The sequence below is a fragment of the Phyllobates terribilis genome, unplaced genomic scaffold (assembly GCF_046119375.1).
Source record: "Phyllobates terribilis strain yellow unplaced genomic scaffold, ASM4611937v1 Scaffold_4__5_contigs__length_816908805, whole genome shotgun sequence".
In the NCBI taxonomy this organism is placed as follows: Eukaryota; Metazoa; Chordata; class Amphibia; order Anura; family Dendrobatidae; genus Phyllobates; species Phyllobates terribilis.
The window spans coordinates 647,647,030-647,670,515 of NW_027362764.1; the positions used below are offsets into that span (position 1 = coordinate 647,647,030).

At 42.3% G+C, this 23,486-nt stretch overlaps 1 non-coding gene across 1 annotated transcript; it reads left to right on the forward strand.

Annotated features, from left to right (window-relative positions):
• Positions 1 to 15,820: 15,820 nt before the first annotated feature.
• TRNAK-UUU (transfer RNA lysine (anticodon UUU)) lies at positions 15,821 to 15,893 on the forward strand. The gene has a single exon. It is a non-coding gene; the product is annotated as a tRNA-Lys (tRNA).
• Positions 15,894 to 23,486: the final 7,593 nt, after the last annotated feature.

A 23,486-nucleotide genomic window follows, 5' to 3' on the forward strand; every position in this document is an offset into this window, starting at 1 on the left:
GGTATTCAGCTCAGACTCCACACATAAGACCTCGGGAGTGGACAAGGATGTCAGACATATGTACCATCCTCCAAAACTTTGAGGACTCTACCAAGATGGTGAGCGGCGATGACGCCATAATTACCATCACCATCCTGCTTCTCTGTCTTCTGAAACGCTCTCTGCTCACAATCAAAGAGGATGCATTGCAGGCGGAGCACGATGAGATGGAGCAAGGAACCATACAGGGTGATTACACACAGCCAAGACTCATCTCATCCCAACGTGGATTGGGTGACAATGAGGTAGAGGAGGAAGAGGAGGAAGGACAGGAGCTAGTTTCATGCACTATAGACGGTACTACCTGCACAGTTGTCATACAGTCTGTTCAGCGTGGATGGCCAGAGGACATACAGGAGGAGGAGGAGAGCATGGTCAGTCATCCTCTTGGTGAGGACACGGAAGTCTTGCTTATTAGTAGTCTGGCATGCATGGCTGAGTTTATGTTATGCTGCCTTTCCCATGACCCTCGCGTTCTAAAAATTTTGGGTGACAGTCATTACTGGTTGGTGACACTTCTAGACCCACGCTACAAGTAGAACTTTATATCTCTTATTCCTGAGGCGGACAGGTCTACAAAAATGGGGCAGTACCAGAAGACCCTTGTTGCGGAACTATTAAAAAAATTCCCATCTGAAAACGCTGGCGGCAGAGAGCACACTTCGTTGGACAACCAAGGAGTACAGGCGAGAGAGACATAACTTCAATCCAGCAGAGGCAGGAAAACACTGTCAAAGTTCTGGGAGAGTTTTCTCAGACCCTCCCATCACACTGGCGGGTTTTTAGTGCCGCTGGTGGAATTATAACTGATAAGCGCATCCACCTGTCAACTGAAAATGCTGACAGGCTGACTCTTATAAAAATGAACAAAGGCTGGATTGGGCCAGACTTCTCAACACCACTGAATGATAGCAGCGTAACATAAACTCAAATCCAGTGTCTTTTCTTGGGAGGTGTATTCCCATGCACCTTTTCACACCCACACATGGGTATACGCTACCTGATTTTGTCTATTTGCTCTTGTCCTCCTCCTTCTTCTCATCCTCCACCACCATATCACCAGGGTGACCCTGGTACGTAATTCAACACCCACATAATTTTTTTAAAGGGTGTTTATGATGCCCGTGAATTTTTTTTTATACAGTATGTTCATGTATAGCCCCCAGGGGTAAATGTTTGTCAGCCCATACACTTAGTGCATGGGCATTACAAGTATAGGAGGCCCGCTCCTTTCTAAAGGGAACATTTTTTTATGAGGCACTCCTCCACGTCTCTTCCAAGGGGCATTGAAGTGCCTCCAAATTTTTGGCAGCCCTTGCATTCACTGCATAGGCCAATACTATGGGAGACTCTCTCCTTTCTAATGGGAATTTATCATTACTGTGGCCCTGCTCTGTGTGTCTTTAAATTCTTAGTGGGGTTTTTCCTAAAATTGGTCAGCCGTTGGAATCACTGCATATCCTATAACTGTATAGCAGACCCTCTCCTTTCTAATGTGAACATGTCGTACTTGTTACTGTGGCCCTGCTCTGTGTGTCTTTAGTTCTTAGTGGGGTTTTTCCTAAAATTGGTCACCCGTTGGACTCACTGCATACCCTATAACTGTATAGCAGACCCTCTCCTTTTTAATGGGAACATGTCGTACTTGTTACTGTGGCCCTGCTCTGTGTGTCTTTAACTTCTTAGTGGGGTTTTTCCTAAAATTGGTCAGCCATTGGACTCACTGCATACCGTATAACTGTATAGCAGACCCTCTCCTTTCTAATGGGAACATGTCGTACCTTGTTACTGTGGCCCTGCTCTATGTGTCTATAAATTCTTAGTGGGGTTTTTCCTAAATTTTGGCAGCCCTTGCAGTCACAGCATGGGCATTACCACTATAGGAGACCCGCTCCTTTATAATGGGAATATTTTTTTTACTGAGACCCTCCTCTATGTGTCTTCAAAGGGGTATTGGGTTGCGTCCAAATTTATGGCAGCCATTGCAGTCACTTGATACGCAATAACAGTATAGGAGACCCACTTGTTAATATTGGGAACAACAAAGCTTAGCGGGCTGATGGCTCTCTAACAATAGCTATGGCCGACTGCTGGCCTTTTAAGAATAGTAAGGGCCATCTGATGTCACTGTAAAAATAGGCTTTATGACTTTCAGAGTCCCTCCATCAAAAATAAAAAAGGATGTGTCTGATGATGTGTCACAGACCACATTGCCAGATAAGGTTGCAAAATGTTAAAATGACATTGCCCGGTGAATGCATTTGTCTTAAAAAATAACGTAAAAAAAACAAAACAATAGGATCTTTCTTTAGTATAAAAAACAGCGTCACCAATTTAACATCAATGTAATCATAATGTTCAGCTCATGCACCTCCTCCTCCATCTCCAAAATGATCACATTAGTCACAAGCTGACAGCACTGCAGCACTGACTTGGCCAAGCGGCAACAGGCTCTGCTGAAGATAACATGCTTAATGCTTAATTGACAAACCGCCCAGCGCTGCAGAGTTGTTGAAAGCTGTAACACAGCAGCCTGATCTGTGGCTCTCACCGCTGAACATACAGCCAGGCATGGTCGTGTGTGACAATGGGTGGAACCTGGTGACGGAGAAATGACAGCCGGGGTAGATATGGTTTCCCTCTATGCCAGCCCTTTTACCGAGCTAAAGAATATGGCTGTGGTGAAATACAACTCCCACTGAGAAGCTGTTTCAGATTGAAAAACATTGTGCCCACCACAGGATTTGATTCTGAGGGCTAACCTTTGTCACCCGCTCAAGAGCCCCATGACAGCTGCAAAGTTAGCGCTATCATGAACTCTCCTGAGGTAGAAGCCAAGGCACACCAGAGGATTCTCTGGTGGGCCTGTCCAAACCTGCTGAGAAGCAGTCCTTGATAAAAAAAGTGTGTGGGAAGGTTCCTAAACACCCTATGGCTGCTTTTTTACTGAGGAGGAAACACACGCAAACACGGGGAGTACATTCAAAGTCTTTGCAGATGTTGTCCTTGCTGGGATTTGAACCCAGGATCCCAGCTCTGCAAGGCTTCAGTGCTAACCACTGATCCAATGTGCTGCCGTTCACCCTCTAATATCTAACAGGCTGGAGAAACTTGCACCTACTGCCAATCTATCTTCAGCTCCTTCGTGAGAAAATGTATTTGGGCAGCCACTCAGTCTACCAAATAAAATTCCTGAGAAGGAAATTTGGTATGGCTTCGCTACTGGTACTGGGGGCAGTGCTAATACCATGGCGTCGTACCATAGTTTGCTGGAAATATTCTAGGCTGGTAGGAGGCAAGCAAATTCCCACAGAAAAGTACCAGCAGTAATGTTCAGGCCACATTTCAAGTGCAAGCAGCTTTAGAGGACTTCCTGGGAGAAATGACACGCAGGATAGATACGATTTCCCTCTATGCCAGTCCTTTCACCGAGCTAAATACAACTCTCAGCCAAAAAAGTTGTGGACTGGCTCCGTACTGTCCCTGGCCACATTCACCTGTCCTCGTGTTTGTGGTTAGGCGGTCCTTCCCAGTAAGTGCACTGGGGAGGGCACGGGTAATGTTGTGGGACATGTGCTAGTGGAAGGCGAAGGCGATATCTGGAAATATAGTGGCGGCTGGGGACCGAGTATGGACACCCGGCCGCCGCCGGCATGAGGTTGTGAAAAGCTTCCGCCTTCACGAGCTTAAAAGGCCATATTTCAATTCAAAGAGCTGCCCATAAATCAAGCAGTTTAGTGTTGCGGCCTGTCTGGCTGGCTGCAAACTTGCACTTGCATTCCAAGTAACAGAAAACTAAGCAAATGGTGGCCTCTATCATCATCATGGCCTCACCTCGGCACTATGAAGTCTCCTGAAGGAGAAGTCAGGGCCCGCCGGAGGAGTCTCTGGTTCTCTGGTGGGCCCGTCCAACCCTGCTGAAAAGCAGCCCTGGCTAAGAAAAGTGTGGGGGAAGGTTCCCGGACAATCTATGGCTGCTTTTTTAAAGTGGAACGGCCATACTTTTGCATGTTACTTCTCAAAACGCATTACTGATCAGGCCATTGCCCAACTCTGTATTCAAGAAATTAAATGCGTAAAGAAACATGTGTGTGTGTGTGTCAAAGCACCACCGACAAGTGCGAGTTGATGTTGGACGGGCTGCCATTGCTTCTGCAACAAGCTCAATTACAGAACTTCCTGGGATAAATGACACGCAGGTTAGATACAGTTTCCCTCTATGCCAGTCCTTTCACCGAGCTAAATATAACTTTTAGCAAAAAAAGTTGTGGACTGGCTCCGTACCGTCCCTGGCCACATTCACCTGTCCACATGTTTGTGGTGAGGCGGTCCTTCCCAGTAAGTGCACTGGGGAGGGCACGGGTAATGTTGTGGGACCCGTGCTTGTGGAAGGTGGAGGCGATACCGGGAAATATAGTGGCGGCTGGGGACCGAGTATGGACACTCGGCCGCCGCTGGCATGAGGTTGTGAAAAGCTTCTGCCTCCATGAGCCTAAAAGGCCACATTTCAAGTGCACGCAGCTGTCAAAAATTTGGCAGTATAGTATTGCAGCCTGTGGGTGGGTGGGTGGCTGCCTGCATACTTGCACTTGCATTCCAAGGAATGGGGTAGGGACAACTGAACGCTGCAGTGGGACAAGGATGTGGACGGTGATTGTTGCAAGTCTGCAACGACAGGTGCATGGTGGGAGGCATCTTCTCATGCCCCAGGGATCACTTATGATGGGCATACTTTTAAGCAGTGACCTGGGAGTCAGAGATGCTTCCAGAGGTCTTCCCCATGCTGTTCTCATGTCTTTTCAGCACTGTATGCATGTGTCTGATGAGGTGTCACATACCACATGGCCAGATAAGGTTGTAAAATGTTAAAATGACTTTTCCTGGTGAATGCATTTGTCTTGGTTGAAAGCAATTCAAAAGTGCAAAAACGCATCAAAAACGCTACATGTGAACATAGCCCAAGTTATGGAGGAGTATTTTTGTTTTAGGTTATTTATTTTGCCTTAAATACAAGTCATTACCCTGGAAAGGATGTTACTTAACATATTTCCCAGGAAAATCCATTTTGGTTTCGTTTTTGTATGCTTTATTGTGAGTCCGTAAAAGTGATGTAATAATCTGACCACGTTGCTGACAGCAGTGATCTGGGAGTCAGAGATGCTTCCAAGGGTCTTCCCCATGCTGTTCCCATGTCATTTGAGCACTGTTCCCATCGATTTGGGCAATTTTTAGGCCCTCTGCAGACCGCCGGGGGGAGCGGCCTGAAAAATGCTCGAGTTTCCCATAGACTTACATTGGGCTCGTTGCTCGGGTCGAGCACCCGAGTATTCCAATTTGCTCAACCCGAGCAACGAGTACCCGAGCATTTTAGTGCTCGCTCATCACTACCTGACACCACAGAATAAAGTCAAAATTTACTCACATACTGCACCACTGATGCAGCCACTCTAAGTGGTGATACTTGTTGGGCCACATCCCTCATGATTCCTTTTTATGCCTGGTCTTTATCTCTGTGAAATTAATTGTTATCTTATATCTTGTTCTGTTGGAATTTTCATAGTTACTGCTCTTTTTGTACATTTGTTGCCTTTATACAAGTCTCTGAGGCATCTATATTGGTATTTGAACTGTATATTTGTACCTTATATTTTTTATGTATTTTGTTATATTTATTGTACTATATGATTTTTTTATGCATGGCAGTTTTGTAAACTATGTACAATTGCTCCCTTTGATAGACCATCTGAACCATTTGTGATCTATTTCATGAGGCTGAGAGATGGAGTCTATGGGCCGATCATAGCCATATTCATGTGTTGTTATGTATCTATGGTAACTTTCAAATATTTTTTTAATACATTTTAAATAATTTGTGTGTGTCTTATGCTGGATAAAGTTATACTTTTTATCTTCTTCCTATATAGACACACTTTTCTGTATTTGTGGTATAAAGTAGCAACCCCATGAACATACTTACTATTACTTTAAAATAGAAAAGGTGAGCAATAAATGGCTGCAGGCCGGCATTTTTAATTCTAGCAATATAATATAGCAACCGATGATGAAGAAATGACAATCAGAATGTAAGTAATGCTATGGCACAAGAGTTATATTTTTTAGATGTCCTATATTTCTTATTATTTCCACCATGAAGGTAGATGTGTGCCATTTCCTGTTCTCACATCCATCTTAAAAGGAAGGGTTATGAAAGAAGTAATACCTAATATATTCTGGATAGCTGTGGCCCAGTCCTGTGTCCCGTTATTCCAATTCTGTAGAAATTGCTGTTCTGCTTCATTAGTGAATCAGTTGGTGAAAAGGAGATTCCAGTGGAGGCAATAAGGGGTGCAGAGAACCGTCTCATACAAACAGCTCCTGAAAATACTTTGCAGTCAACACTGGACACTGCCGGAAAATGTAGTGCTCTCAAATCAAGGAGATTTAAATTAAAACAATGAACAGCAGTCAATAAATTTATGTCATGACAAGAATGGTAAACTGCACGTCATAAATCATGAATGGACATACAACAGGGATATTAAAGTCACTCTACGACATCCTCTATTGTCCAAAACAAGAAATGTGGGCCAGCTAGGTACAGCAACCACTGACAGGTAGTAATAATGTCAAATAAGCCAGAATAGATATATTGTAGATTTGTCATTTGCAAAGGAATTTGTGTGCTTCTAAGGGGGATGGGGCTGAGATTAAAAAAACACTTGAGTACAACAAAGCTCCTTACTCCCATACAGAAAATGTATACTTGAATTATTCAGTAGAAGGTAATCAGTAATATATGTCACAACATGGTGTTTCACTTTTTTTCTGACAGTCCCAGAAACTAGTGGTGGGCAGAGCATACTGAGGCCCAGGGCATTTTGGGAATATTCCTGGGCATTCCTTGGGATAGTTTTTAATTAAATGTCCCTCATTTTGCAGCACCAATTTTATGAAGCATGGACAAAGCAAGTCAGAGAAGTGAGAATTGGATCAAAATCGGCAATGCAAGTCTATGGGTCAGTGAAAACAATCAGACCACACTTGGATGACATCTGAGTGCAGTCCACTATTCATGGACTGACAACACGGAGGGGGTGGAGAACCTTTTTTGTTCTCTCCCCATCTGAGAAAAACTGATGCCACTCAGATCAAACTCTGATCAAAGTGTGATCAGAATAATCAGACTACTCTCGGATGTGGAGAAAATGATCTTGTGACCTTACCCTTAAGGTTCTTTCTAACCACTTGGTCAATCTAGAATGACCCTTTTTCTTCAGACCATCTGTATGATCTGGCTCTATGGAACCTTTCCAGCCTGTGTTAATGAATCTTTAGCCATTTTAGTGGTGCCTATTTTAAAAGCCATAGGTACATAAACCTTGGCTAGACTATTATATGGGTATCAGCAAAGGTGTATCTAGGTTTTCTGGCACCTGGGGCAAGAATTCAGTTTAGTGACCCCTTCCCCCCACCACCACCACCACTCAAAGCACATAAGCGATTTACACTCTGAGGCTGCGTGCCCACTTTGCGCTTTTCAAGCGTTTTTGCAGTGAAAACGCTTAAAAAACGCTTGGTAATACGTGCCCCATGGTCCCCAATGATAGTCCGCATGTGCTGTGCACATGCTGCGGAAATTTCCGCTGCGTATTATCATTGCGGAAAAATACGCAGCATGTCCATTAATTTTGCGGACACGCAGCATAATTGCCGCCATTGACTTGCATTGGACCGCGTGACATCCGCATGACTACATGTGCACATGCGGATATCACACGGTTCAATGTGCGGATGGTACCCAGGTCTGGAGAAGAAGAGATTCTCATCCAGAACTGGGTACCACAGAAACGGTAAAAAAAAGAATTTAAAATAAAAAATAAAGATTATACTTACCTTCCGATGTCCTCCCAGTGTTTTCTTCACTCCGTCTGGTCTGCTGTATGGGTCGCGGTGTTGTGAAGGGCCTACCATGACGTCATTGAGTCATGTGACCTGACACATGACTCAATGATGTCACCGCAGGTCCTTCACACCACCGCGAGCCCCCCAAGACACCGGACAGAGCGGAGAAAATACCAGGAGGACATCCTAAGGTAAGTATAATCTTTATTTTTTTATTTTTTACCATTCTTATTCTTTTTTTTTAAACTAACTTGGTCACACTACTATAAATCCTTGCCGGTTGCATGGATTTATATAGTGTGACCAAGTTGTCAAGCACTTTTCCAAGTGATGTTAAAATCGTTTGGAAAAGCGCTTGATAACCCGCATGCATAAATGCATGCAAAAACACTTGACAAACGCTTCTACCTGGCGGGACAAACGCATGTAAAATCCGCATGCGTTTTTCCTGCCAGGGAGAAGCGGAAAAAATATGCAGCATTTCTGCATCATGGGCACATAGCCTTACAGTCACCTGCCTGATAGCTACTCTTCTTAATTCTTTCAATGATTAGTGAAAAACCTAGAGAAGCAGGAAGAAAAGCTAGTTGTCACGTGACCGTGTGAAAATTGCATATGAGTGAAGTGTGACAACTGCAGGAACCAGCAAGCAGAGCTGAATCCTGACAGTGAGTATATTACACTCTGTTAGCATTGGCTAGAGGGCTTTATTTTATAGTTAAAGGGCTTGTCCAGGTTTGAGATGAAAGTCTGCAGTCACTCTATGTGACTGCTGGCTTCTGAATTCTCACAGTGCATGCACTGCACACTTTTGGATTCTGCCTTGCACAAGTATGCTATTTGTATACTTCGGGCCACTTTATAACTAGACTTGTCCTGCCTCACTCAATTCATTGAGTGAGGCCACGCATTTCTAGCCAGCATGTGACCACAAGTATGCAAATCGCCAGCATGAGAGAATCCTGACAACATGCAGTATGAGAATTCAGAAGTCTGTAGTCACATAGAGTGACTGCAGACTCATCACAAACCTGAACAACCCCTTTAATGCTTTTAACATAAATAAAAGTATGAGGATTAGTATCACAAAAAAACATTTATATCCAGGGACATTTTTAGATGAACAACTCCAGAGACATCTCTTTCTTTTCATCTTTGTCCAGACGCCATGATGAGTTTTGTCAACCACAGCTCGACTTCCATCTTCTCCAGTCTTCTGCAGCACATCCCCACACAATACCCTTAAGCCCTTTACAGCCTGTGACGTATTAGTACGCACAGGCTGTAATCCCCCGGTTCAGTGAGGGCTCTGGCGGTGAGCCCGCACTGAACCGAGCACATGTCAGCTGATTATTACAGCTGACATGTGTACGCAACAGCCGCGGGTGGAATCGCGATCCACCCACTGCTGTTAACATGTTAAATGCCACTGTCAATCTCCGACAGCGGCATTTAACGCGCGCTTCCGGGAAGCGCGTCCTAAGCCCCACCCGTCGGTGACCACCGTCACGTGATCGCGGGTCACCGATGGGTGGGCATGACAACACAGGGTCTGCAGCAGACGCCTGCGGTTGTCATGAGCTGGTCACTATGAGCACCACCTAGTGGTCGGCGCTCATAGCACAGGACCATTTCTGCTGCATACAGGAGATCTGCTGATTCCCTGTATGTAGCAGAGGCAATCGGACAGTTGCTGCTTCTAGTCTCCTATGGAGACTATAGAAGCATGCAAAAAGTGAAAAAAAAAAGTTTTTAAAAATATTAAAAAAATTAAAAAATATAAAAGTTTAAATCACCCCCCTTTCGCCCCATTCAAAATAAAATATTAAAAAAAAACCTACATAGACATATTTAGTATCGCTGCGTTCAGAATCGCCCGATCTATCAATATAAGAAAAGAATTAATCCGAATGGTAAACTGCGTAGCGAGAAAAAAATTCTAAACACCAGAATTACGTTTTTTGGTCGCAGCAAAATTGCAATAAAATGCAATAACGGGCGATCAAAACATCGGATCTACCCCAAAATGGTATCAATAAAAACGTAAGCCCGGCATGCAAAAAATAAGCCCCTACCCAGCCCCAGATCCCAAAAAATGGAGACGCTACAGGTCTTAGAAAATGGCGCTATTTTTTTTTTTTAACCAAATTTTGGAATTTTTTTTCACCACTTAAATAAAAAAGAACCTATACATGTTTGGTGTCTACGAACTCTTAATGACCTGGAGAATAAGAATGGCAGGTCAGTTTTAGCATTCAGTGAACGTGGTAAAAAAAAAATAAATAAAAAACAACTGTGGTATTGCACTTTTTTGCAATTTCACCGCATTTGGAATTTTTTTCCCGTTTTGCCGTACACGATATGGTAAAACTTGTAATGCCGTTGAAAAGTACAAATCGTCCCGCAAAAAATAATCCCTCACATGGCCATATTGATCAAAATATAAAAACGCTATGGCTCTGGGAACAAGGGAAGCAAAAAACGAAAATGCAAAACCCAAGGTTGCAAAAGGGTTAAAGATAGCAGTGTCATTATAATGCTCCTGAATAAAAATATCTGCCCTACGCAGAGCCTCTGAATAAATAATTGCCCCTCACTATATTCCCTGCACAAAATATGATGCCACATTGTCCCTCTTATGGTACAGGCCCTCCACACTGCCCCCTCCTTTCAATACTGGGCCCCCTTTTCACACTGTCCTCTCACACTGTATCCACCTTATAGGGCCCAGTTTCTATTCTATGCCCCCTCATCACACTCCCCCTCCTTAGCATGCTGTTTCCTCCTGGCTGTGCTCTTACACTTTCCCCCCATGCTACCCCCCACACACACTACTCAGTCTTTATTCTGTGCCCACTCACACTTTTCTCCCCCATACTGTCTCTTCACACATTTCCACCTCCCTCCTCATATGGTCTTCTCTCACATCCCCCCCGACTTCTCATACTGTCTCTTCACAAATTCCCCCAACTCCCCATACTGTGTGTGCACCCATTCTCTCACTCTCACCCCATATATTTTCCCCCTTTGCTCCCCATACTGCGTTCACACCCATACTCCTCATTCTGTGTCTGCACCAATCCCATCACTCACCATACTGTATCTGCACCCATCTCTCCCAATCACAATATTGTGAATGCACCCATCCCCCCATATTATTTCCTCATATATGCCCCCTATCTCCCCACTTTCTCCTCATACTGTGGCTTCAAATCTTTCCTGCTCTCCATATTGTCTAAACCGGTTCCTCCCTTGCTCTCCAAACTTGTGTCCTCAAATCTTCCCCACTCCTCTCCCCCAGAGCATAAATATTCCCCCCCCACAGCATAAATATTCCCCCCCACAGCATAAATATTCTCCCCACAGCATAAATAATTCCCCTCCACACAGCATAAATATTCCCTTCACAGCATAAATATTACCCCAACAGCAAAAATAATTCCCCCCCCACACAGCATAAATATTCCCCCTCACAGCATAAATATCCCCCCAAAGCATAAATATCCCCCCTACCGCATAAATATTCCCCCCACAGCATAAATATTGCCCCCCTCTCTTTTCATTGTCTTCAACTTCAGTGTGGAGCACTTACCACCATCTCTGTGTGCAGCCTCGCTGACCAGTGACGCCAGCAGCATGATCACATGACCTGATCACGCTGCTAACGTTTCTCTGACCCGGCAGTCAGAAGTTCAATTGTACTTGCGTCTGACGCAAGAACAATTGATCACTGGGAGCCGGCGCGCTGCACTTTCTGTGAGCTGGGTGTCAGCTTCACACCGTGCTCAGAGAACGGCCAAATCCTGGTCTGGGGGACAGCAGAACAGAGCCGCCGGGGGAGACACTTCGGACCGCTGCATTAAGCGGCCCGACTGCGCCCACTTGCCGTCTGTGCCCGGGGCACATGCCCTGGCTGCCCCCCCCCTAGATACACCTCTGGGTATCAGGGGTATCAGGAAAAACAGATGCATTTAGATATGAATTACAGTATGATTAGTGCTATTGCAGATGTTATTACAGTGAGAGGTCTAATAAACATCAGGTTGTATGATATTTAAGCAATTAAGTCTGGTACCTTCTAGATATTTTTAGGATTTGTCCTCACTAGAAATCATGCTTTAGGAATGTCTTATATTTAATATTTGTTTTACATTTATACTGAACTTTTTGTTGATATTTTTTACTAACCGAGTTAAAGTAAGTACGTGGGCTTTTGCCTTCTAGCACTGTAACCAATATTTACACTTCCAAATTTGATGGTTTGGGGACTAAAAGTACAAATATAATTTCTTTAATTTAATAATGCTTAGTCAAATTGCCTAGACTTGCAATAAATAAAAATGTAAGTATATCAGATGTGCATGTTATTTGACATAAGAAATTGCAGTACTGACAAAGAGCATTTGTGCACTTTATTAGATTGTCTACTTCTGACATATGGCTTATAATTATTGCTGTTAAAATTTGCAAAGACACAGGGTCACACATATAAAAGTGTTGTATTACAAGCAACGTGCAGTTGAAAATGTCATCAGACGTGCACTATATACCCAAAATTCAGGCACTTGTAATATTGAAGGCTTCATGGACTACAGTCATGGTCAAAAGTTTTGAGAATTAAACTAATTTTAGTTTTCACAAAGGTTGCTGCTTCAGAGCTTTAAATCTTTTAGCTTGATGCTTTTATAGTATACTGTAGTAAAATTATAAGAATTAAAAGGTTTTACAATTTCATTGACAAAAGCATCATATAAATCATAAATGCAAGTTTAAGTAAAGACTCAATATTTACTGCGCTGACCCTTATTTTTCAAGATTTCAGCAATTCGTCTTGCCATGCTGGATATCAGCATCTGGGCCAAATCCTGACTGAAGGCAACCCATTCTTGCCGAATTAGTGCTTGATGAACATCACACTTAGTTATCACTTTTGCCTTGTGACATGGTGCTCCATCATGCTGGAACAAACCTTGTTCATCACCAAATTGCTCCTGGACTATTGGATGAAGTTGCTCTTGGTGGATGTCTAGATACTATCCTTTATTCATGGCAGTATAATTAGGAAAAATTGTGAGTGAGCCTTTGGTTAAAAAACAACACCACAAATGAATGGTCTCGGGATGCTTTACTGTTGCCTGACTCAGAGCTCATGGTAGTGCTCACCTTTTCTTCTCCAGACAATCATTCTTCTAGATGACAAACTGTCCCAAATAGTCTGATAAGGACTTCATCAGAGAAAATAACTTTACCACAGTTATGCCTGTATTCTCTTCACAAAAAAAGAGAATACAGGCATATTTTGAAAGATTTTTTAAAAGATGCCTGTATTCTCTTTTTTGGGAACACACAATTTTAATCTTTGCTTCATGTACCATGGAAAACAAAATGCACTTTTTTGGACTTCATCTGTGAGCTGGATTTTTCTGCTTTCTCTATCTTTAGGAAATGGTCCTGTCACTTGCTGGACATTTTGGGCACCCTGAACACTTCTTCACAGAATTTTAACATCTCTCTTTGAAGTTATTGATAATCTAATAAATGGTTGATTTAGGGCCCATTTTACAAGCAGCAATGTCCTTGCCTGTAAAGCATTTTTGATGCAAAGCAATGATGACTGCATATATTTCTTTGGAGGTAATCATGCTTGAAAGTAGAAAGCAATGATTTCAAGCATCCGCCCAATTGTATAGCAACCAGATTGCTCTTATAATTCAATAAACAGGACAGATTGATATTAGCTGTCTTGTCCATGTTAACACGTTTCCCTGAACTATGAGATCACTAAAATGATGTAAGCAGATCCTTTTTGGCAGGGCTAAAATTCAGTGTAAATGGCTTTTTTTGTGATAAGTTTCATGCAAGGAATGACTGCAATTTTTTGCAATTTGTCTAATTACTCTTCATAACAATCTAAAATTAGTGCAAATTTCCACTTTACAAATTGAAGGAGCAAACTTTATGAAAAGCAGATACATTTGTGTCAGTCTCTAAACTTTAACCCATGACTGTACATTGTATTTAAAAGGAACCTGTCCCCTTGTACATATCGCTTGATCTGTGGACTACATGGTATATAGAAAGAAAAGTTGAGAATAATGATATATCAGTTTATAGGAAAAGATTAATTGTAACTTGCATTTATTCATTTAAATCCCTGGTGTTTACATGCATATGAGCTTACTGGGTGGTCCTACTTAGTGATTGACAGCTATTTCTGGACCACCTATTGGACTCATATGCATAAAAACACTAGGGATAGCAGTATGGTTGAGCAAGTATGTTCTGTCCGAGTATGCTCTGGCCGAGCTCCGAGTATTTATAGCTGCTCGGTGATAAGGTTAAATCGCTCCCGTGTGCATGATTTGCAACTGTTTGACAGTTTTATTACATGTGAGGAATGTGTAAGTAAAGTGACCGCGGGCAAGGCCGCGCGTTGGTATCCATGATCTGGTCCAGCAAGATCCCCACACACAGACTCTATCTTGATAACCGTATCTTTACTTGTATACATTTTTAACACAGCAAAACACAATAAATGACAACCGTAAATATGCACAGCAATAACGTGTACTTATAAGCTGACCCTCACTGTCCCTACTCACACGTTACCAGTCCTTTACTCCAGAAGGATGTGTCCCCCGTCGCAGGCCTGTCTGTCTTTGCAGGAAGGGGTCCCAGCCGAAGAAGACAGGAACAACAAATTCCAATGAAAGAAAGGAATACTTCGGCCTCTCGCCAGAGGTCCCGCTTACAGTCTCTCTGATCCAGATAGCAGCTTTTGTGGATTCCCTTATGTAGTCCACACTCCAGTAGCAGGGAGTGTAACAGCTGAATCCTTCAGCAGTGCAGAAGCTGGGGAAGGCTCTGAGGATAAGGTGTTAGATAAAAGAAATCACGTTGAGAGTTTGTTCTGCGCCACTCACGAGGACCTGCACACCGTCCTGGCTCTTTTCACAGACAACAACAGACTCTTCGCACGCTTTTTCCTGCTTCCCACTTTGGTCACGTGACTCTCTAGGGCGGGATACAGGAGGCTCAGTCTTTTTCTCTGTCATCACAGCCTGCGCAGGTGCAACCTCTGGCCACAAGGTGGCAACACCATCCTGTGTAATCATTTCTGTAACAGGCTCCATTTCAATTATCACAGAACAGCCAGAGTCTGCCAGCTCACTACATAAGAAATAGACATTCCTCACATGTAATTAAGCTGTCAAATAGTCGCAAATCATGCACACAGGAGTGATTTAACCTTATCACCGAGCAGCTATAAATACTCGGAGCTCGGCCCGAGCATACTCGGCGAAAGGGTTAATAGAACATACTCGCTCAACACTAGATAGCAGTGAATAAAATGCAAGTTTTACTGAAACTGTTCCCATAAAAATATATATAGATCTGATCCGCTCTTTTTGATCTATAACATTTTGCCTGCAGATCAGATGCTGTTTTCATCATGACAAGCCTCAATTTCTTCTAACCTTTCACCATCTCATTATATCTCATTGAAATCCTGCAAATAAGTAAAATTAACATTTGAAATTTTCTCTATTTTTTTAAAGTTTTAAAATTCCAAATCATTTATTGAATTGTATATACGATTGGCCCATAAAAAACCGTGCCAAATGGAATGGATGATCAGAGTCATGTTTAAAATAATATCTATCTATCTTTATATCTATCTCTATTTCTTTGCAATTAAGTATTCAGGGAAATCACCATCAAGAAAGTTAAAATATATTTAGTGTATACAGTTATGACCAAAAGTTTAGCATTATTTTTAAAAGTGTGATTAGTATTACTTCTGTATTGTTGTTGTGATGCCATTTTCCTGATGATTTTAGTAAACCGGAAGCAAATGGTTGTCAGCTATAAGGAAGGAGCCTGGATAGCTCAGTCGGTAGAGCATCAGACTTTTAATCTGAGGGTCCAGGATTCAAGTCCCTGTTCAGGCGTTAAATTTTTGGACCAAAAAATGGCAAATGGGGTTCAATGCCGATAAATGTAAGGTCATGCACATGGGAAAGAAAAACAGCAGTCACCCATACATATTAAATGGGAAACCGTTGGGGAAATCTGACATGGAGAAGGACCTGGGCGTCTTGGTTAATAGCAAATTAATTTGGAGTGCCCAGTGTCAGGCAGCAGCTGCGAAGGCAAATAGAGTCATGGCATGCATCAGAAGAGATATAGGGGCATATGATGAGAACATTGTTCTTCCTCTGTATAAAGTGCTGGTAAGGCCGCACTTAGAATATTGTGCACAGTTCTGGGCTCCGGTGCTCAGGAAAGACATATTGGAGCTAGAGAGGGTACAAAGGAGGGTGACTAAGGTAATAAAGGGAATGGAGGGACTAGAATACCCAGAGAGGTTGTCAAAATTAGGCCTATTTACGTTGGAAAAGAGAAGGCTTAGGGGAGACCTCATAAACATGTATAAATACATCAGGGGGCAGTACAGAGATCTCTCCCATGACCTGCTTATACCAAGGATGGTGACAAAGACGAGGGGGCACACTATGCGACTGGAGGAAAGGAGGTTCCTGCACCAGCATAGAAGGGGATTCTTTACGGTCAGAGCCGTGAGACTCTGGAACTCTCTGGGAGAGGAAGTGGTGATGTCCAACTCACTTAATGAGTTCAAGAGAGGCCTGGACGCCTTTCTTGAGAACAATAAAATTACATCTTATGCTTAGCGATAGTTAATTAATCCAGGGATTTAATCTGACTGCCAGATTGGTGTCGGGAAGTGAATTTTTCCTCAATGATGTAAATTGGCCTATACCGCATGGTTTTTTGTTGCCTTCCCCTGGATCAACGCTGCGGAATAGCTGCAGTGCACAAGAAATAGGCTGAACTGGATGGACGCTTGTCTTTTTTCGGCCTTATAAACTATGTAACTATGTAATATGTAAGTACAAAAATTGTGTTGGACATTGTTTTATCCCTTTATGTTTTAATTTTCAACATTTGCTGGGCCAAATGTTTTGCATATTTTGTCATGGGTAGTCGAATTTTGGCTAAAACTATTTTTTGTGTGTGTGTTTTTAGGTTCAAATTGTCTCTTCAGAGAGGAAGAGAACTAGAACTCTAGTGCCACCTATTAGAAGTAGCAATCCTAAACGTCAATATTGACCCTTTAACGAGCCTTGTCACATGACTTAGGATAAAAGCCAAGACCAGAAACTCAATTTGCAGACACTGTGTTTCGGGTTACTGCCCCTCGTCAAGTGCTGGATGGGAAGCGTCAGACCGGTATCTGAAGAGACAATTTGCATATTTCCCAGAGGAGTATTCCGGCTTGAAAAGTTTCCTCTCCTTAACGTGCTTAGCATGTTGCTCTCCACAAGGAGAAACGTTACTTCTTAGATATTGTTTTCAGGTTAAAACATGGCAAAGACAAAGCCAAATTTATCACCAGATGTCAGGAAGCTTATTATTCTGAGAGTGAAGTCAGGCAAAAGCCAACTAGAGGTAGCTATGAAATTCAACTGTTCAACTGTTCTCAGAGTCAAGTGTCACGTATATTAAAGAAAGAAAACGAAGGTTATGGAACAGCTGACAAACCTAGAAGTGGACCACCATAGAAAACTTCCTCCAAAGTTGATCACATTATTAAGAAAAAGTCAGTGTCTGATGTCCATAAAAATGCTGTACAGGTTTTTCACGAAAGAAACAAAGAATATAGGGTCAAAGTGAGTCGCCAAACTGTGATGCGATGGCTAAGAGCAGTAGGGTTGAATGCACGAGTTTCAGTCAAGAAGCTTTTCATCTCTGTAAAGAAAAGGAACGTCCGATTTGAGTTTGCCAAGGAACACAGCCAATGGAAAGAGACAGATTGGTCAAAGGTGTTGTGGTCAGATGAATTCAAGTTCAATCTGTTTAGTAGTGATGGCAAGCACTATATATACCGCCTATTTGGAAAACGTAATGATATAAGGTACCAAACACCTACAGTGCAACATGGTGGTGGCAATGTCATGGTTTTGGGCTGCTTTTCTGCATCTGACAGTGGCCCTCTGCATAGAATTGAAAATATGAATGCTACCATGTACACGGATATACTGGAGAATGTAATGTTGCCACATGGTAAAACCAAAGTAGGCAGTGGATGGAAATTCCAGCAAGAAAATGATCTTAAGCGCACATCCAATTTAGTCAAAAATTGGTTAGCGAAGAAAAAATTTCTCCTGTTGCAATGGCCAAGCCAATCACCTAATTTAAGTGATATAGAGAACCTTTAGGATGAGTTAGAGTGACAAGTTGGGGCCCGTACCCATAACAATAAAAATAAATTGTTTGCAGATTTTGCAAATGGAATGGAGCAAGATCCCTCAAGATGTCTTGAATACCCTACTGGCTTCAATGCCCCATCAGTGTGGTGCAGTAATTAAAGCAAGAGGTTATGCTACAAAATACTAAGTTATGACATAGTAACCAATGAATTACTCTCAATGTTGTGATCAATAAATAGTGTATGCAAAACTTTTGGCAGTCAGCTTTCTTTAATTAAATGACCGTTCCTATATTTAAAAGCATTTTGGTTAAAATTAAGGTCTTATATGATGACAACTTTATGCACTTTTAATTTATCACCAGGGAAATAGCATCACAACAACCAGACAGAAGTGATCACACTTTTTAAAAAAATGCAAAACTTTTGGTCTCCACTGTATACTGTATATATATGTATAGTGAATCTCTCCTTTTTTTCTTAACTAGTGTGCATTTTGCTCTCACTTTATATTCAAACTAGTTGCATTATTTTGACTTCCGAGTACATATTGCAAACATATGTTCATTAAAAGTAGTTTGTTTCTCCCATCTAATATTATTCAAATTAATTAACATGTCATTTGGTAACCTACAGCAGTATTGAGAAATTTTATTTTTATAGTTGTATACCTGATACATTGTACACATTTATCATTTTTTAATATATACAGGTGGTCTCTCATGTGTTTCAAATTTAAATGCTTCAGAAAAAAGACACAACACTATGCAGTATATAGACTCTGTAATTTGATGAATATTGAATTTTAATGTGTATGGTAATTAAATGTGTATGAAATATCAATGTCTAAAATTCATAAGAAGGCATTTCCTTGTTCTCATTTATTTCTAAGCTGCACAAAATTACATTGATTTAATAATATTCATTTTAGAAGATATATAGTGTACAATGTCAAATAATAACATTTAATATAATAAATAAAACATTTGATTCCAGGATGCTATGGTAAAATAAATTCAGACTACATATGCTGCTGCAAAATATATATTAATTCCAGGTGAGTGACCAGAGGGACTCACCACAGCAATGAATATATACTGTATATCTAGGTTTTGTGGTTTGCATGACCATTAACAACCTATGTAAACAATTTAAATTAGACAATGCTGTATTAAACTACTATGGAACTAATGTAAACTAAGTTGATATATTAATAACAGTATATGGAACTAATACTTTATGCCCCCATAAGAAGTAATGTCACATTCAAGCCTGGTGTCACTTTTACCATTAGGAATGTCATATTTTCTTATAAATAGAAAGAAATCCTGGGAAGTTTGTTTAGAATGAGAATATTTGGGAATGGTAATGGTAAAGATGAGCAAATCTGTTGAAATTAGAATTCACTTGCTTTGAGGAATTAACTCCCAAAATTTGATTTGTGGCAAATAAATTTGCCACGAATCTCAATACTGCAAAGCCTCTAATTACCCGGAACGGAAAAGTCGAGTATATCACGCTGAAATTTCCTAGGACTTTGTTGAGCCCTTTTGAGCTCTTTAACATAAACATATTAATGACCAAGTGAGCTCACCCTATCTGGCTAGGGGAAAACAGTGGCAACCAACAGCCTATTTACTAACATGCCACACTTTATATATTACTTTAAAAATATAAGGGATTGAGGTTTCCATTGATGATGAATGGCCCCACTATTTTTGTATCCCATATACCACACCATACCATCAAGATACAAGATGTGCAGCATCTGAAACAACGGATACTGGAAGCCTGTGCAAGCATTTCTTCTGCGGTGTTGCTATCAGTGTGTCAAGAGTGGGAGAAGAGGGTTGCATTGACAATCCAACATAATGGGCAGCACTTTGAACACAGTTTATAAGTGGTCATAAACTTGTAAGAAACTCATGAAATAATAAAGTTACGTTAAAACCAAGCACACCATTGGTTTTCTTATGAAATTCTCAATCAGTTTGATGTGTCACATGACCCTCTTCTCATTGAAAAAAATGAAGTTGGATCCAAAATGGCCGACTTCAAAATGGCTAACATGGTCACTACCCATCTGGAAAAGTTTTCCCCCTCCCTTATACTAATGTGCCACAAACAGGAAGTTGATATCACCAACCATTCCCATTTAATTTAGGTGTATCCATATAAATGGCCTAACCTGTATATCGCTTTCTGGGGACAGATGTCTGCCTTGCTGGTGTTTATACACAGGTGGTCAAACCGAAGAAGCTGTGGCTTTTTCACAGGGTATAATGCAAAAATTATTCATGTTTAGGCAGAATCAAGAGATTTGTTCCTTGCTACATGAAGAAAATATTGCTTTTTTTACAAGCCATTTAAAAATTATCCTTTTATTTAGGCAACAGAAACAGATGTTCTGTTTTGAAATTGAAGAAGCAATGGCTTCTCAACTAAGTGTGAACAATTTCTCCCTTTTTTGGAATCTGGAACAGGTTTGGTATTCTCAAAATGACTAAACAACTACAAGTGGCTTTTTATTAAGCCATCCAAATTTTTTCCCTTTATTTAGAGAAGAGGAACAGGTTAGCTGTTTTCAAAGTGAAGAAGCAATGGCTTGCTATCAAGCTGGTAAAAAATCCGGTAAAGCCAGGAAAAAAATATCCCTATTTTGGGAGCTGTTTTGTGTTTGTACCCTAAAGAGGGTACATTTTCCAGCAGCAGTATAGTATAGCTCTACAACACTTTAGACCTAATCAGGAGAAGTGTGTGGGTGTCTAGTGGCAGTAGCAGCAGAAGACATTGCACAGTATAAAAATATGATGGGTCAAACAGAGAAGATGTCTAACAGGATAAGGCAAGAAAAGGTAGCTCTGGCAGTAGCAGTACATTGCATTGTCAATTAGCTTTCTTGTATACCCAAAAAACATGTGTTCAGTTGTCCGTTTGTTTGAAAACTGAACTCCACCATGTCCAAATTCAGCACAATTGGTGCTGAACCTTGATTGTACTGGCTTTTGCAAAAGAATCGTGGTCACTCAACCTCAATCAAAGATACTAAGTTGACATTATTTATTAAAAAAAAGTTGCCCTTGCAAGGTTTGGACACAAAATGCAAATATTTTTCCAAAACAAAATTCATTGTGTTCTGTACGGCATATTTTAATATATCTCAGCTTCTATCATTTTTTTGTCAATTTTTTTTTTTCGTACCTACAATCTGGGGTGATTTCCACAGTTAAGACCTTGTTAAAGACCCAGCACTGAAAAGACTATAATCACGCCCTGACACCTTGAGTAAATTTTATGCAGAGTGAACTGTCACTCAAAGTGCCAGGACATAATGACATCTATGCTCCCAGTATGCTGAGCAGTGAATAATCACCCACTGCACCGACTGGGTGACTCGGAAAAAGCCGTTACACAGAGATTAAACCACGATTAAAACTTAATTTTCTCTATTTAGCTTCACTTCAAGTCACCCTACTATGCAGGGTTGTAATGCTATTTAAGTGTAGATTAACCCTATATCTGCAAATTAACAGCCTTTCTGGTGATGTCAAATTGTCAAATTTCTTTTAAAAAGATTGTTGGCTATCACGAGTTTCCATCCGTTTTCCAATAGCCAGATAGGTTGAGGTCACTTAAACATGAATAAGATTGTGCTTGCATTAAAGAGCTCAAAAGGTGTTCAGTAGAGTCCTAGGAGACATTAGAATAGTATACATGTTATCTGGCCACATATAGGCTTTTTTAGTATTGAGCTTTGCCACAAATGAAATTTTTGGGGAATATCCGGTGTGAGGCAGTGACCGGGATTGTATACGAGGGATGGTATATATCCCCCAGAATGAGTAAAGAGACCTATTAAATCCATTGGAGTGCATTACAGTCACAAACTCACCTGCCACTGCAATGCAGGAATGAAGGTGAGCATTGACCCGGCCAGGCTATCTGGTTAAGGCAGACTAGTAAAACCTGGCAGGGCCTTCATTTCTTGGAGGAGGCTACAGGAAGACAGTGGGGTGGCCTCCTCCCTCCAACCCAGGTTTTCCAGTGGCTCTTGCCACAGGTCCTTTAAAAACCCTGCATTAAGGAGTAGTGTTGTTCAGTGTTGGGACCTGCTAGAAACATAGCAGGAAAGCTTGGCAGGCCTGTGTGTAGCTGAACCCATGCCTGGAAAGGCTCTGCACATGTCAGGCTCCGAGCGGCCCAGCGTGGCCGTTGCCCATGGCAACCATTGTTTAAGGACTCAAGTTAACCAAGCTGCAAACCGGAGGACTTTTCTGTTTACGCGTGAGTTGCTGAAAAAAGCTGTTTATGTTGGACTTGCTTGGGTCACTGCCTCAGTTACTGCACGGTGTGAACACCGCCACCTTACAGCTTGGTGGAGAATGCGGGCATTGTGACTGAGGCATACCCCACCGGCAGCTGCATGACCACAATCTGGCCTGCCACCTTTCAGCCCCACCCCGTGGACAAAATGGAGTAGCTGTTAAAGCAGCTGGTACTCACCCAGTGGCAACAGCAAGAGCAGTACCTGAGTCTCCAGCGGCAACAGCAGGAGCGGGAACAGCAGCATAATCAGCAGCAGCTACTGTACCAGCAGCAGCAAAAAACAAATGAACTGATGCTGCAACAGATTGCTGCTCTGCGGGAAATGGCCACAACACTGATTCTGGAACGTCGAGAGGCCCAGGACAAGGTTCGCTCAGTGTTGAAGAAGATGGGACCGGAGGACAACGTGAAAGCCTTCCTGACTGTCTACGAACGCACAGCAGAGCGGGAAAACCTACCAGCCGGCCAGTGGGCGGAAGTGGTGGCTCCGTGTTTGGTCGGCGATGACCTGAAGGCCTACTTCGACCTCAGTCAGGAGGAAGCCCAGGACTACGAGGCTCAAAGGTGAGATCCTTGCCCGGCTGGGGGTCAATACGTATGTGAGGGATCAGCGCGTGTTTTCATGGGCCTTAGTGGAGACCCGACCCGCCGGGTCTCAGGCTTATGACCTTTTGCAGCTGGTCAAGAGGTGGCTCCAGCCTGAGTCTTTGACTCCAGCCCAGATGGTGGAGAGGGTGGTGATTGACCGGCTGGTGAGGACTCTGCCGGCCGCTATCCAACTTTGGCTGGGGCAAGGGGACCCCGGCACCCTCGACCAGGTGGTCAGCCTGATTGAGCGCTACTCGGCCACCCAGGACTTTATTCGGGACTCTGCCCTGTCTCGGCTGTCACGCCAATCCCTGCCAACCCAGGAACCGGGAAGGGGGTCACGTCCCTCTGCTGAAGACAGTCAGCACCGTACCTGTGCTGAAGCGGTACCGGAGGCTAT